Source organism: Spinacia oleracea, chromosome 3, assembly GCF_020520425.1.
Source record: "Spinacia oleracea cultivar Varoflay chromosome 3, BTI_SOV_V1, whole genome shotgun sequence".
Taxonomy (NCBI): domain Eukaryota; kingdom Viridiplantae; phylum Streptophyta; class Magnoliopsida; order Caryophyllales; family Amaranthaceae; genus Spinacia; species Spinacia oleracea.
The window spans coordinates 113,927,860-113,943,831 of record NC_079489.1 but is presented as its reverse complement, the minus strand read 5'-3'; the positions used below and the strand labels follow the sequence as shown (position 1 = coordinate 113,943,831).

The 15,972-nt window shown below is 37.0% G+C and overlaps 1 long non-coding RNA gene across 1 annotated transcript; it reads right to left on the bottom strand.

Annotated features, from left to right (window-relative positions):
• Positions 1 to 418: 418 nt before the first annotated feature.
• On the bottom strand, positions 419 to 1,618 carry LOC130469294 (uncharacterized). The gene is made up of 3 exons (XR_008929742.1): positions 1,452 to 1,618; positions 1,298 to 1,336; positions 419 to 805 (listed from the first exon to the last, which is right to left on the bottom strand). It is a non-coding gene; the product is annotated as an uncharacterized lncRNA (long non-coding RNA).
• Between the last annotated feature and the right edge of the window lie 14,354 nt (positions 1,619 to 15,972).

Sequence of the window (15,972 nt, the reverse complement as noted above, 5' to 3'; positions counted from 1 at the left end):
TGTAGACACCATCCTCCATTCTAGCTGAACTACAGTATGAACACTACTAGAAAAAGGGTTTATAACGACGAACTTTTTCGTCGTTATAAGTCCAAAATGTTGTCGTTAAAACCTTTAACGACGAACTTTGTTCGTCGTTAGTTTTGTCGTAATAGCTTCCGACGTTAATAGCATTAACGTCAACGTTCGTCGTGAATTTTACACGACGAAATTATTGTTTGTCGTTACTTATTAACGAAATTATTGTTTGTCGTTATTTTATAACGACAAAATGATCGTTCGTCGTTATTATGTATTCAATGATGTCGAAGAAACGACAAATAACGACCAACAAAGTTGACGTAAAAAGAGAATCATATTGGCACTATGATTTTAGTTATAGTCCAACAACGACAAAATATCTTGACGTTAATGTGACTATATAAAATAAATATATTTTGTCGTTAATATGAAAAATATTTATAACCTGCAATTTATTCAAAATCATAAAAAGTATACAGAATAATACACTAAATTTAGATTAAACGTAATCAATCACAAAATATGTATTATAATTAATAAACAATTTCAATGAGTCAAAACAACCAAACTAATAAGATCAAATAACTTGTTCTATACTAAGAGTTAAATCTAAATATTCCTTGTTCTTGAACAAAAAATATGAAAATTTGCACCAAATATCTAAAACTGATGTGTAGCGGCTTCAACCTAATTTTGCATTTCTGATCCAGCCTGTGAAGTTTGAATAGTAACATCCTTCTTGCCTTGGGAAGCTATATGTTGAGCTGGTCTCAGTTTTGGTAACCTGTATACGATGCAAGGAGCAGACATTTCAGATATTCGATTGATTATATATAATAATGTGAGAGCAGAACAAGATGCTATTCATGGAACGCAACCACATCTTTGAACAAATTGTATTTTTTAGTTATACGGGCCTAATGCTCAAGTTTGAACAATTTTCAGCATTCAGCAATGCAGCATACTCCAATACGTTTTCCTTGATACGCAAACCTAGAGCAAGATGATATGATGCAAACAGTTCATCATATTTAAAGTGTACTGTTGTCGTTCTGGAGTCCACAATGTGTAAGTGATGAAATGCGAGGAAAATATGACTGAAACTACAAAGAATCTTGTCTTAGTCAAGGAGAGGGATGATATTTGTTTTTTTACTTATTCTTTGATCAACTTTGATGTTTCTCTACCCTAGCCTACGTTAATTTACAGGTAAACCTTAGCCGATTGGGGTCACAGTGGACTAGTTATAATAATGCAAGGGACAAGGAAGATTTACCTATTTTCTCTGTCCATGCAGTCCATCTTCTAATTTTCCCTGCAATCAAACATATTATCTTCAGATTGTCAGTTCCTGGTAATCACCCGCACACAAAATGAACATCATTTAAGTAAAAACTAAAAAAAGTGTCCCTTCACTTTTTTGCAGTTACCTTGTATAATGTGCCAAAACCACCTTGCTCAAGCTTGTTAATTTCCTGAAAATTGTCTGTCGCGATTGCCAACTTTTCCAATCCGAACACTGGTAAATCTACAACTTCCACTTTACTAGTTCCATCTTTAGGTTTTGAGTTTTGCAATAGCATATCCTTGCTTTAAAATCTCATCATTACTACAACAACAATGTCCTTTCAGAGAATATAGCCAGAAATCAAGTTTCAAAATAGTGCAGTACAAATGAGTTAAAAGGGAGGAATACCATTTTTTCGACACTTCCACCTCCATATACAGTACATGAGTACATCAGCTGTAGGCCTGTAGCTATTCCAATAATGACAATCACTATAAGAATTATTTTTATTTTCCTTTGTTTACCTTGGTGCTGCTGATTAATTTCACCTGAAAATAGGACGGACAATTTTCAAACTGATCAATATTTCAGTAATATTAATCTCGTGTACAATTATTTATTAGTCATCAATTGGAATATTGTACTTTAATTGGAATATTCACAGTTAAAATAACATGAATTTGCCAAACATGTCCTGTTTTCAGGGCATGATCCAGATCAGCAATTAGATCATTCGCATCCTCGATGCCGACTGAAATGCGGACAAGATCTTCGGTCAAACCTCTAGCTTCACGAACTGCAGCTGGTATGGAAGCATGCGACATAAAGCAAGGCAAGCTTATAAGTGATTTCACACTTCCTTATGCAGAAACTAACATTCCAAGTTAAGAAACTAACATTAGTTAGCTAAAATGACTTATATCAAGTTACAGGTTTATATAAGTGCTCATTTATGGACACCCAAAAAACCAAAGATGCCAAATTATGCAGCGGGATTCAAGAAATGTTAAATCCCTCACAGATAATTTAGTTTCTAGCTAAATATGAGTGAGTAAAATTACCAAAACTGACAGTAATGCTGAAATACTTGGTTTTCTCCACAATGTGTTTTGAAAGAGCCGTAGAACCGGTTAGAAAACTAAGCACAGATCCTGCACCTTTTGCCTGCAACAAGTATGCAAATCTTTTTATCTTGAGGCAGAAATATAAAACGCTAGCATATAGAGTATCATATCAGGCTGTACCATGCATTGTAGCACGTTTAAAACACCTGGGAATAATGCAAAGACCGTCCAAGATGATCAGGAAGCCCAGCATAGTTAACCTTCGTAACTCTTGGATGGGAAGAAAGAAAATCAGCGATCTTCTGTTTATTATCCTGTGGAAAGTACAAAGAAACATATCAGGGTAACATAATACATGAAATTCTTCATACCAATACGCATACTGATCCACAAGAACACAAGTAAAGGTTTCCATTCAAGAAAAGATCGTCTCAAGCAAACACCTAGATAGGCAGATTTTCCTTCTCGCAGTATAAACAAGTTAACAAACACATACATGATGTGAGAGACCAACAAGCAAGCAAGAGAAGAAAAAATTATCACAAGTAGAACATGTTAATGGATGGATCTTCAGCGACGACATCCATAGATGGCTGTAGATTTAGTAGTTCTTCTGAAATAAGTATAGGAGAATTTAGTACTGGTGGTCCTATAAGAGATAGGAAAAAACGTAAGAATAGGTGAATGAGTCGTCTCCAACTACAGAGTCACTATAAAGACAAAGTAATGAGAAGGTTAAGAAATATCTTTCATTTGAGTAATATTTTTCTTTTCCATCACACTGAAATGAGGTGTGTGAGGTTTTTCTTAGGTCTTCTTGCATCAAGAGGCATTGGTATGACCTATTTGAGTAGAGACTCGCACAGGATTGGGAAAGAAGCCATTGTCTTTATCCAGCATGGTTAACAATTAATGAACATTATTCCGACAAACTAATTTACACTGCAAAACAGGACAACTCTAGCTCCGTGAACATGATTCACGGAATGCATAGAACTAATGTAGAGAATGATAATGATATTTTCAGTCATAGATCATTAGCCAGAACTTAAGTAACGACTGAGATTTTACTGGTTCATATCATACCTGATTATCAAACTCCAATGCAGATACACCATGCCTGCATATAGGCAACAAATCTAGCTGAACAGACAATAAAAGATAACAAGGCGGAAGTAATTGTTGATGAACAAGGCAGCAAGGAGGAGGACAATAAAGATGGCCAATGGAATATACTTCGATAATGACACGTACCACACTGGGGACTTGCATCACAAATTTAGGTAGATAACTGCAAGCATATAATAATCTAACAAATTACAACAGCTATAGATAGTAGCAAGACCAATATTAACCGAGCAAGACTAGCTGCAAGTTCTATGTCTATTCAGGAGGAAAAACACACCAGAAAATACAGAAGTACGAGAGATCAAAGATAAAAAATATTATAATCTACAGAATTACAGATAATATCATCAAGAAAGACAGAATGTTAACCTTATATCTTGTTCCGCTCTATGGAAAACACATTAGGAAATTGAAGTTCAAGGACTTGAGCATAGCAATTCACAGTCGATTAATTTTTGGAAAGAGCAATTTAAGGACAGAAAATCAACAAGCTATCAAACAAACTCATCTTAGATTTTATGAACCGTAACATACATATTCCATTTCAAACAAATGCCCACAAAAATTCATTACCAAATTGAACAAAAACAACACTGAATTAAAATTTTCATGAAGAAATCAATCAGATTAAAAATTCAAAACAAACCTTCAAGCAAAAATGAGCCCCGAATTGCAATTAAAAATCCAGCCTCAAAAATAACTAATTTTATTGATGAATTCTGATTAGAGAGTGTGTAATGGGCACATCAACAAACCATAAAAACGCCCAAAACCAAATTCGAAACATACCAACTCGGATGATTAAACCTTCAATTTCGTAGATTTCGTAGCAAACTCCAACTATAGCAGCTTCAATTCCCTGATTTCATTCCTCTTCTGTCTTGCTTTTTTGTTCTTCTTATTAATTTTGTTTTTCGATTACATGTGAATCGTGAGTTTTGTGATTAGGGTTTTGGAAGGAGATTGAAGATTGATGAAAATTGAGGAAGAAGATTTAGGGTTTGAAAGATTTTCAGAGAATTGCGTTATTGAATGAGAGAATTGCCGAGTTTTTTTCTTATTATACTTGTTCACATTAACGACAGTTCTATTAAATTTTTTTATTCTTAGTTTTAACCAATTGCTACCAACAATTAGGCTTGTCGTAGTAACATAGTGCAAATAGACTATTAACGACAAAAAATTCATTTCGTCGTTAATTGGTTGTCGTTAAAACTGCAAATTCTAGTAGTGGAATAGTCTGGACAAAACGCTCACTGAGCTTCACGGTATGCTGAAGATCGCTGAAAAAACGCTCAAAAGTGATAAGCAAGATGTGCTTATGGTGCGTGGGGGGAAGTTTAAGAAATCTGGAAAGAAGAGGAATGCTAAGAAAGGTGGAAACAAGGCCAGCCCAACTAAGCAAACTAGCGCCAAGTTTGAAAAGAGGAAGGTCAGTCAACCCACTTCTGAATCCGAATGCTTCTATTGCAAGAAGAAGGGGCATTGGAAGAGAGATTGCTTGAAGCTAAAGGAAGATCAGAAGAACGGAACAGTCGTTCCATCTTCAGGTATTTTCGTTATAGACTGTATACTTGCTAATTCAACTTCTTGGGTATTAGATACAGGTTGTGGCTCACACTTATGTTCCAATCCACGGAGACTAAGAAGAAGTAGAAGGTTAAGCAAGGGTGAAGTCGACCTACGAGTGGGAAATGGAGCACGGATTGCTGCATTAGCTGTAGGAACTTATTATTTGTCGTTTCCCTCTGGGCTAGTTTTGGAACTGGAAGAGTGTTTCCATGTTCCAAGTCTTACTAAAAACATCATTTCTGTTTCTTGCTTAGATGCTAAGGGATTTTCCTTTTTAATAAAAGACAATAGTTGTTCGTTTTATATTAAAGAGATGTTTTATGGATCTGCTAGATTAGTCAATGGACTTTATTTATTAGATCACGACAAACAAGTTTATAACATAAATACCAAAAAGGCCAAAAAGGATGATTCAGATCTCACCTATCTGTGGCATTGTCGATTAGGCCATATTAACTTGAAACGCATGGATAGACTTCAAAAGGAAGGAATTCTAGAACCATTTAACTTAGAGGATTATGGTAAGTGTGAATCATGTTTACTTGGCAAAATGACAAAGCAACCTTTCTCTAAAGTTGGAGAAAGAGCACCCGAACTATTGGGTTTAATCCATACAGATGTATGTGGACCAATGAGTACAAATGCTAGAGGTGGTTTCAGCTACTTTATCACTTTCACTGATGACTTCAGTAGATATGGTTATGTCTACCTAATGAAGCATAAGTCTGAATCCTTTGACAAATTCAAGGAATTTCAGAGTGAAGTTGTGAATCAATTAGGCAAGAAGATTAAGGCACTGCGGTCTGATAGAGGCGGTGAATATCTGAGCTATGAATTTGATGACCATCTGAAAGAATGTGGAATTCTATCAGAATTGACTCCTCCTGGAACACCACAATGGAACGGTGTGTCGGAACGGAGAAAAGAACCTTGCTAGACATGGTTAGATCAATGATGGGTCAGGCCGAACTTCCAATAGAATTTTGGGGACATGCACTAAATACAGCTGCACTCACTATAAATAGAGCTCCGTCTAAAGATGTTGAAAAGACTCCATATGAGTTATGGTTTGGAAAGCCTCCAAATGTGTCTTTTCTTAAGATTTGGGGATGTGAAGTATACGTCAAACGATTGATTTCAGACAAACTTCATCCAAAATCTGACAAATGTATCCTTGTGGGCTATCCAAAGGAAACGAAGGGGTATTACTTCTACAATACATCTGAGAACAAGGTGTTTGTTGCTCGAGATGGTATCTTTTTGGAAAAGGATCACATTTTCAAAATGACAAGTGGGAGAAAAGTAGACCTCGAAGAAATTCGAGTCGAACAACAAACTCTAGAGAATGCTCAAGATGACATTCAGGATGAAACTCAGAGATCTTTAGAAGCATCTGTTGAGAATCATGGTCAATCTAGAAATGTAACCCCGCGTGGATCGCAAAGATATAGATCTCAACCGGAAAGGTACTTAGGTATTTTGACGAACGAGAGCTATGACGTTCTGTTACTTGAAAGTGATGAACCTGCGACTTACAAACAAGTTATGACGAGCCCTAGCTCCAAGCAATGGCAAGAAGCCATGCAATCTGAATTAGACTCCATGTCAGAAAACCAAGTATGGGATATGGTCGATTTGCCAGATGGCTACCAAGCCATTAGAAGCAAATGGGTTTTCAAACTGAAAAAGGACAAGGATGGAAAACTTGAAGTTTTCAAAGCTAGATTGGTTGCAAAAGGTTACAGGCAAGTCCACGGTGTGGATTACGATGAAACCTTTTCACCAGTTGCAATGCTAAAGTCTATTCGGATAATGTTAGCAATCGCTGCATATTACGATTACGAAATATGGCAGATGGATGTCAAAACCGCTTTCTTAAACGGCGTTTTTAAAGAAACTGTGTTTAAGGACACAGCCTGAGGGTTTTGAGGATCCAAAGAATGCTAAAAAGGTATGCAGGCTAAAGAAATCAACCTACGGATTGAAGCAGGCATCCAGGAGCTGGAATATACGTTTTGATGAAGCAGTCAGTGACTTTGGTTTCATCAAGAACGCAGACGAATCTTGTGTATACAAGAAGGTCAGTGGGAGAAAAATTTCTTTTCTAGTATTATATGTCGACGACATATTACTTATCGAAAATGACATTCCTATGTTGAACTCTGTCAAGATTTGGCTTGGGAAATGTTTCTAGATGAAGGATCTAGGAGAAGCACAGTACATATTGGGCATCAAGATTTACAAAGATAGATCTAAAAAGATGATTGGACTTAGTCAAAGCACTTATATCAATAAGGTGCTTGAAAGGTTCAAGATGGCAGACTCCAAGCGAGGCTACCTACCCATGTCTCATGGAATGACTCTAAGCAAGACTCAGTGCCTAAAAACACTTGATGAGCGTAGACGAATGAATGGGATTCCATACGCATCATTGATTGGTTCAATAGTGTATGCTATGATATGTACACGCCAGGATGTTGCGTACGCACTCAGTGCTACGAGCAGATACCAGTCAGACCCAGGAGAGGCACATTGGACTGCTGCCAAGAATATTCTGAAGTACCTGAAAAGGCACAAAGATGACTTCCTGGTCTATGGTGGAGATGATGAATTAATTGTTAAAGGCTATACGGACGCAAGTTTCCAAACCGACAAAGATGATTTCAGATCACAGTCTGGGTTTGTCTTCTGCCTCAACGGAGGTGCAGTAAGCTGGAAAAGTGCTAAGCAAAGCACCATTGCGGATTCTACAACTGAAGCGGAGTACATTGCTGCACATGAAGCAGAAAAGGAAGCTATATGTCTAAGGAAGTTCATAGGTGAACTTGGTGTAGTCCCCTCCATTAAAGGACCAATAGCCCTATATTGTGATAATAACGGAGCTATTGCACAGGCTAAGGAGCCTAGACACCACCAAAGAGTCAAGCATGTACTTCGTAGATTTCACCTTCTACGAGAGTTCGTTGAAAGAAAAGAAGTCGAGATAAGCAAGATTGGAACTGATGACAACATCTCAGATCCATTGACTAAACCTCTGCCGTAGGCAAAGCACAACTCGCACACTGCAGCTATGGGAATCAAGCATATTGGAGAATGGCTTTGATGTCCTTGTTTAATGTTTTAAAGTTTTAGAGTTTAATTCTTTATTGGTTAATCATTCACAATAAATGAATAAAATTCATTTTCCATTTAATTTGTGGTTTATTAAATGATGAGTCCCTTCAATTTGACGAAATATTCAAGATAGACTGTCAGGACCAGTCCTGTGACTAAGAAATGTCTATCAAGTGAACTTGAATAACAAAAGTTGAAAATGGTCCCTGGTCGGAGTTTTCTATAAAGATGGACGCATAGAAAACGTTAGACGACTAGAATGCAAGATGACTAGTAGTTCTGTTTCTTGAACTATGTGGACATGGCAATGTCATAATCATTTGTATAGATACTTACTTTGGGAAGACTAGTATCGGACAGACCTATGAAACTTTACTGTAAGAGATGAAAATCTGTCATAAGTAAATTTCATTAAAATTATTAGACATTAAATCCTCAATACCTGAGTGATTTGAGATTACTTGTTTGAGAACTGCTTACTTTGACGTTGACCAACCGTCGCACCGTAAAGGGAGGCTATAAAGGTAACGCTCAGGTAATCACCTATCAAACGAAGTCTAATCTCAAGATCGCAAGATTGGGATTGTCCTCCCATAAATCGGGATGAGATGCTTAAAAGTTGTACAAAGGCCACTCGGAGAGCTAGAAACTGTAAAATGCATGGCCGTGCTCAGATGAATCTTAGGCTATGATTATCTGTTTATTTGATCAGTTGAACTCTGAAACCGAGAAACACCTCTAGACGTAATAAGGATGACAACTCTTACCTTATGTTCAAGAGCAAGCATCGAGCGACAAAGGAATTAGGAAATGCACACTTGTCCCTAAGGACAAGTGGGAGACTGAAGGAAATAATACCCTTGGTCCAAGCATGCATATAATGTTAAGTTTAATAAATGCGGTTCAGTATTAATTAACAAGTTAATAAATTCAGTGAGATCAAGTGAGCTGAATGCCTAGCTAGAGGCCGCTTCAGTTCAAGTGGAATTAATGATATTAATCCACAGCTTACTCTTGACTGAACCCGTAGGGTCACACAAATAGTACGTAAACGGATCAAGTATTTAATGGCATTAAATACTCCATCTATGGATATTCGGAATCGACGGATCTTGGTTTCAGTGGGAGCTGGGATTGTCAAAGGCAAGCAAGTGAATACTCCGGAAACGATGATATTGCCAGAAACGGAAATATGGATCGTATCGGAAATATAAATATTATCCAAGTCGTAGATGTTGCCGGAAACGGAAACATGGTACATATCGGAAAATATTATTGGAAATGGAAATATTGCTGGAAACGGAAATATTGTCAGAATCGGAAATATTATCGAAATTGGAAAATAATTCCGGAAACGGAAATATTAAATATTTGTTCGAAACGGAAATTAATTCCGGAATCGGAAATATTAAATATTGTTCGTATCGGAAATGAATTTCGGAATCGAAAATTTAATCGGAAGCGTATCGTACGAATTAGCATCGGACGAGGCCTGCTAGACGAAGTCCAAGCACGAAGCCGGGCCATCGCCCAGCAAGCCAAAGCGCAAACACACGCCAAAGCCAAGACCAGGCCCAGCGCAAAGGCCAGGCCCAGCCAAGGCCTTGGGCGCGCGCGCATCAAAGGCAGCGGCGAGCTGGGCCGTGCGTTGTGCGTGGGCCGTAAGGCCTGCGTGCGGTGCATTGTGCCACTCATGTGTGTTATTCGGAATCCTAAGGCTACCGGGATTCGTAATATGATTAAATCTAATCCTAATAGATAAAGTTTGTTTAATTAGAGTCCTAGTAGGATTATAATTAAATAGATTTGTATTCTAATAGGATTATAATTCCTTTCCATAAAACTTTATAAATAGGTGCCTAGGGTCTCATATTTACATCGAGAATTGAAGTATTCAAAGGTAAGATTTTGGAACAAAATCAGCCAAACACTTGTAGCCTATTAGCCGAAAATTCTTAGAACCTTAAGGGCGATTCTAGTTGGTCAAGCTTAAGGCGGATCCGGACGTGCTATGGACTATCTACGCAGGGACGACACTTGGAGTCCTAAAGACTTGTTCTTGTTCGGTTCGGGCGCAGCTAGGGAGGGCACGCTACAAAGTGTATGCATCTGAATTATGCTAAATGATTATGTGTAAATAATATGTTTCCTGGCATTAAGGTTTTCCGCATGATTTATGTGTTGTCATATGTATCATAACCTAACAACATCATCACATCAAGTTCGTGAAAACTGCTCACCAAAAGGTGAACAGGGCCAAGCCAAAACAAATAGGAAATACGGGTTAGCAAAAGCTAAGTACGAATATATGCAAGACATGTAAAACATTTATATATAGTTGAACATACTTTCATAAATCATTTAATTCAAACTTGTTTAATTGAAATCATAGAAGATTCATTTTCCAAAATTAGAAACTTTCCATAAATAGTAACTTTCCATAAATAGTAACTTTCCATAAATAGTAACTTTCCAAAAGTATAAACATTTCAAGATTTAAGATTTCCAAAATAGAAACTTTCCAAAAGTAGAAACATTCCACGAAAAGAAATATTCCCAATATATAAACTTTCCTAATATAACAATATTCCAAAAGTAGACACTTTTCAAAAATAGATTCCAATTAGAATATGAAAATCAAACACCTCTTCTTATCTCCCCTTCCTTCCTAAATGTGCACACCCCCAAGCTAGTATTCCATCACAAATCTATACATTGGGGTACTAACCAAATAATAGTCAACAAGTGACCCTCGACTTACACAACAAGTGATGCGTATGAACATAAAAGTTCCATGAAATCCATTCCACCTTGAGACTTTATAAAAGTACAATAATGTCATGAAAGACCATCCAATTCCAACCATATGATAAACCAACAATCCTCATTTTATTTAATCAAATTTATTTTTAAAGAAAACAACGTATTTTGAAATAAAGATTTATAACTCATCAAAACTAAAAAAAACTACTTCAAACACCACTTGAACAAATCCATCATCATATTAAAATCAATAAAAATATTTAACCTTTCAAAAATCCTCAAACAATTTTCACAAATCAAGAAACAATTCAAAATCACTAATTCACAATTTTCAATTTGAAAACAATTAATAGTTAATAATCAAACCATACATAGATTTCAATCTATATCAATCTAGACACATACACGTACCTTGATTAAATAACACCTCACACAAATATTATCTTGATCCTGCTACGGATCACTCACGAGTTCCTAACAATTAATAAATAAAACCCTAATTAATTCCTGATTAAACAATTAAATTAATAAAAATAAATCTAATGGACTTAAATTTAATTCATGAGTTATGAATGCATAATAATAGTATTATAAATCAAAATTTCGAACTATGGTTTTAAAAATAAACTTTTAAAAATTACGGCATTAATTTAGAAGATTTTAAATAGTAAAAACTGACCGTAAAAGAGAAGGCTTTGAAAACAATTGGGGTGTGGAAGTCACGACACCAAAAGGTAGACGTCGGCGGCAAGGAGTGCACGATGGGGGTGTCGTAGTGGTGGTATAAGGGTTTTAGAGAAGGTTTAGAGCCAAAGAGGGAGAAGAAGTTTAAGAGCGGGCTTGGGAAAACTCTCAACTTTTGGTGTGAGGAATTATGAATGAAGTAGGGGGTATTTATAGGTTTAGGGTTAGGGTTAGGGTTATAATGGAACCCTAAGGGGTATGGCCGTGGTTGGTGTTCAAGCTGTGATAGGATTCTGAATCTAGTCATGATTTTGGTGATATTCGATTTAGAGTAAAATTGTTTAAAATAGAAATACAAAAGATAAAATCACGAAATTTTAAACAGAGGCTTGAATAATTAATTAAGATTTATCCTGAAATTTTCAGAATTTATCTCAAATAATTCGGATTTTTAGGGAATTTTGAATTGGTAAAACTCTTAAAATCCAATTAGGTAAAACTCTTAAAATCCAATTTTAAATAGAATTATCTTATTTTTCCAAAATAAATCCGAAATATATTCTCATAAATATCTTATCATATAAGACTGATTTTTTAAAATACTAAACATAATTTTCGGATTTATAAAATAATTTTAAGTTGATTAGAACTCTTTTTCTCCAAAATTGATTCCTAATAGAATTAGGAATTAATAAAATCCAAAAAAATAAATTAAATTCAGTTTTGAAAATACTATTCCTTCTAAGACATTTGAATATTTTCCCTCCAAAATATATGAATATTTTTCCCTCCAAAATAATTTAATATCAAATATATATTAAAAAAAATGCATTATATGATTAATAAAATGCCTAAAAACATGGGGTATTAAGATACGATAAATAATAGCCGTAAATCGTTCGTCGCGAATACGAGCCGCATTGGAGCTTCCGGCCCGTCGAGCCAAGCGCGCATGCGCGCAAGGCCCAACGAGCCAGCGAGCTCGCAACGCAGCAAGCAAGCTAGCCCGCATAGGCCACGGCAGCGCGCACAAAGCACAACAACACAGCAGCGAGCAAGCAAAGGCCCACGGCCCATGCTGCTCGGCTGCGCTGTGGGCTTCGGCCTGCGGTGTGTGTTGTGCGCATGGGTTGTGCTTGCGGCGTGTGATGTGTGGCCGGTCTAGGCCTTGTGTCTTGGCCAGTTACACTTAAATATAACTTAGGTTATATTTTCACAAATACACATTCAGTTTTTCCTTAACCTAAACCTAATTCTAAATTACGTAGTTCAGTTTTGCTCTCTAATCAAAATTGTTCAGCCCGAAAAAGCAAACTATCTTGTACGTTGTCTAAGCTACAATAATCAAGACGGATCTGAACATGTCGGTGAACCAAATAGAGGAACGACAATTGGAGTTCTTTGTTCGTGTTCGTTGATACTATACTCGGGAAAACACGCTTCAAATGTAAGTATGCATAATATGTGCTTTATACATGTTTCCTGGCTTTGGGGATGATCCGCACATGTTATGTATGTTTAACTGTATTCCCCTACAAGTATGCCATTTATAGAAATGATGTGAGTATTAAGGGACGACTTTATAAGAAAAGCGGGGCAAATATTAAGGGATGGAGGGTGTAAAAAAATAAGAAAGGATGCATATTTTTATATTCATACTTTTCTTTATTAATTCTAAGGCCGTAATATCAACAATAACACTCAATAGGCATTAGGCAATAGTCACCAACTTCTAGAGCACTCTTAATTTAAAATAATTCAAAATTAGAACAAACCAATAGAAAATACGGATTTTTTATGAAATACCCCCGAGGTTTAAGTTTATTCACCAAATACCCTCATAGTTTTAGTTATTCACCAAATACATACCCCTGAGGTTTTATTTTCTTGCATGACTTACCCCTGCCATTAAGTGGTCGTTAAAAACTTTATTTCACCAGATACTCCTGTATTTCATAAACTTTATCTCACCAGATACCCCTGTGGTTTCTGATGTTTTCACCATATGCCCCTATGGTATATAATATTTCACACAATTTAACTTGACAACAAAAGTACAATACAATAGAAGTCGGAAAAGAAATTAGTGACTTATTTCTTTGAAGAAAATCGAACATAGACTTGGTAGTAGCTAGACACTTCATCAACAAGTCACTTGGCAATTCCACAACATAAAACAATACAATCGATGAGCTACCAAAATTATGATAAACATTCAGCAATTCAATACAATGATCAACCAACAATCTAAGGCAATGATGATAAACATACAACAATACATTGGATGAGCGAATTGGTCTAAATTAACTGTCCATGGTCATCAAAGAACACCAAGATAAAAGTTGAGATAAACTAAAACGTCAAAAGTTGAAAAATTAAAGACACTTCCCTGCAATGCCAATGGATTTCACAAGTTAAAATGAGGAGCATATTTTCACATTCATCAACAGTCATGACTCTAATAGCAAGAACAAAGTTCCAAATATCAATCCCCGTCTTTGGATCATCCTGTTCAAACAGCATCTCGATAGTCGCATCACAATTAGCCATTGTATGAGGGACTTCATTCTTCGTCATATCTCTATAAAAGCTGGCCACCTCACGAACCTTCTTGAAGGTGCTTCCAGAATAGAAGTATCGTACTCGACCCAAGAACCAAAAAATGGAAGAAGTTGGAGTATTGTACTCGACCCAAGGACAAAAAATCGGCGGAAATTCCAATCAATTTGCCGAAAAAAATGGCGGAAGTACCAACGAGAAACAATTAACTCCGGTGAATTGTACGACGAATAGACTACCTTACTTTAGATCTTCCAAATGATAAAATAAATCGAAATCTCTCCCCTTTCACCTTTAGATCTAAACGCCGGAGGGAATCGAGAGCCTCTTCTCTCTCCTCCTCTTCCACTACCACCACGCCGACGCTTCCCTGAGGATTTATGGTTTGATATTTTACTGCTAAATTTCTTCAGCGTTTTCTCTCTCCTATGCAACTGCTTCGCGCCACCGCTTGATTTCCTCTTGTTGTCCGCCATTGTTGAGGGGAACAAAGTTAGAGAAAGAGAGAGAGAGGCAGCAAGTGTGTGACAATGCTAATTAGAGTTGCGTATTTCAGTGTGATTGTACTTTTGTTGTCAAGTTAAATTGTGTGAAATATTTTATACCATAGGGGCATATGGTGAAAACATCAGAAATCACAGGGGTATCTGGTGAAATAAAGTTTATGAATACAGGGGTATCTGGTGAAATAAAGTTTCTAACGGCTTCTTAATGGGAGGGGTAAGTCACGCAAGAAAATGAAACCTCAGGGGTATTTGGTGAATACCTGAAACTATGAGGGTATTTGGTGAATACCTAAAACTATGAGGGTATTTGGTGAATAAACTTAAACCTCGGGGGTATTTCATGAAAAGCCCGTAGAAAATAACATTAAACCGATAACCAGATCCAACATATCAACGTTAAAAAGAAATCACGAGTGAGACAAATACGGAAACCAAACGCCTTAATTCCGATCCTTTGTAGCTATCAACACTGCCACCGAAAAGTCGAAAACCACCACCACCTTTGAAGATGCAGCAATAAAGAGAGAATATGATGTTTGAGCTTGAAGATGAGAAGGTGAAAAAAGCTTCAAAGCTTCACTCCAAGCTTGAAGGCGCAACAACCACAAAGTGAAGAGAGAAGGTGCAACCGCATAAAAGAGTAGTTAGGGCTTCCTTCAACATTTATTTGTCTGGGCTTTTGCTTTTGGGCTTTGAAGAAGAAGGTCATTAGTATTTTGTTGACGTTTATGTAGGATTGCTAGGATCATACCTTGGATCGCGATCCTATTGCGATCCTACCGATCCTAGCCGATCCCAAGCGATCCCACTATGATCCTAGTTCCTTTGCGATCCTGATGAAGATCCGAATCGTTTTGTAAAATCCGGATCGTAGGATTGTACGATCCTACGATCCGAATCGCGATTCTAACAACATTGCACCGTATACCAAACGGAGCCTAAAGATTAGAACAACTAAATGCTGATTCGTAACCACATAATTAATTAATTTTGTTCTTTTTAATGTTCAAGTAATATTCTAGACCAATCTTGACCCATACAATGACACAATCCACCTCAACCCACAACCCGTTAACCCATATCACAGCCCGTAAGGTGTCCATTTACCCTGACTCAACCCGCAGCCCGGACCACCTATACCTACACTCTGCTAGTACCTGGGTCAGGGACCAAAGGCCCGGCCCACGACCCTTCACCCGCCTTGTTGGCCATCTCTATCCGTGACTAGTGAGAGCCACAAATATCCCCAAATTCGTTTGAACAGCGACCCACG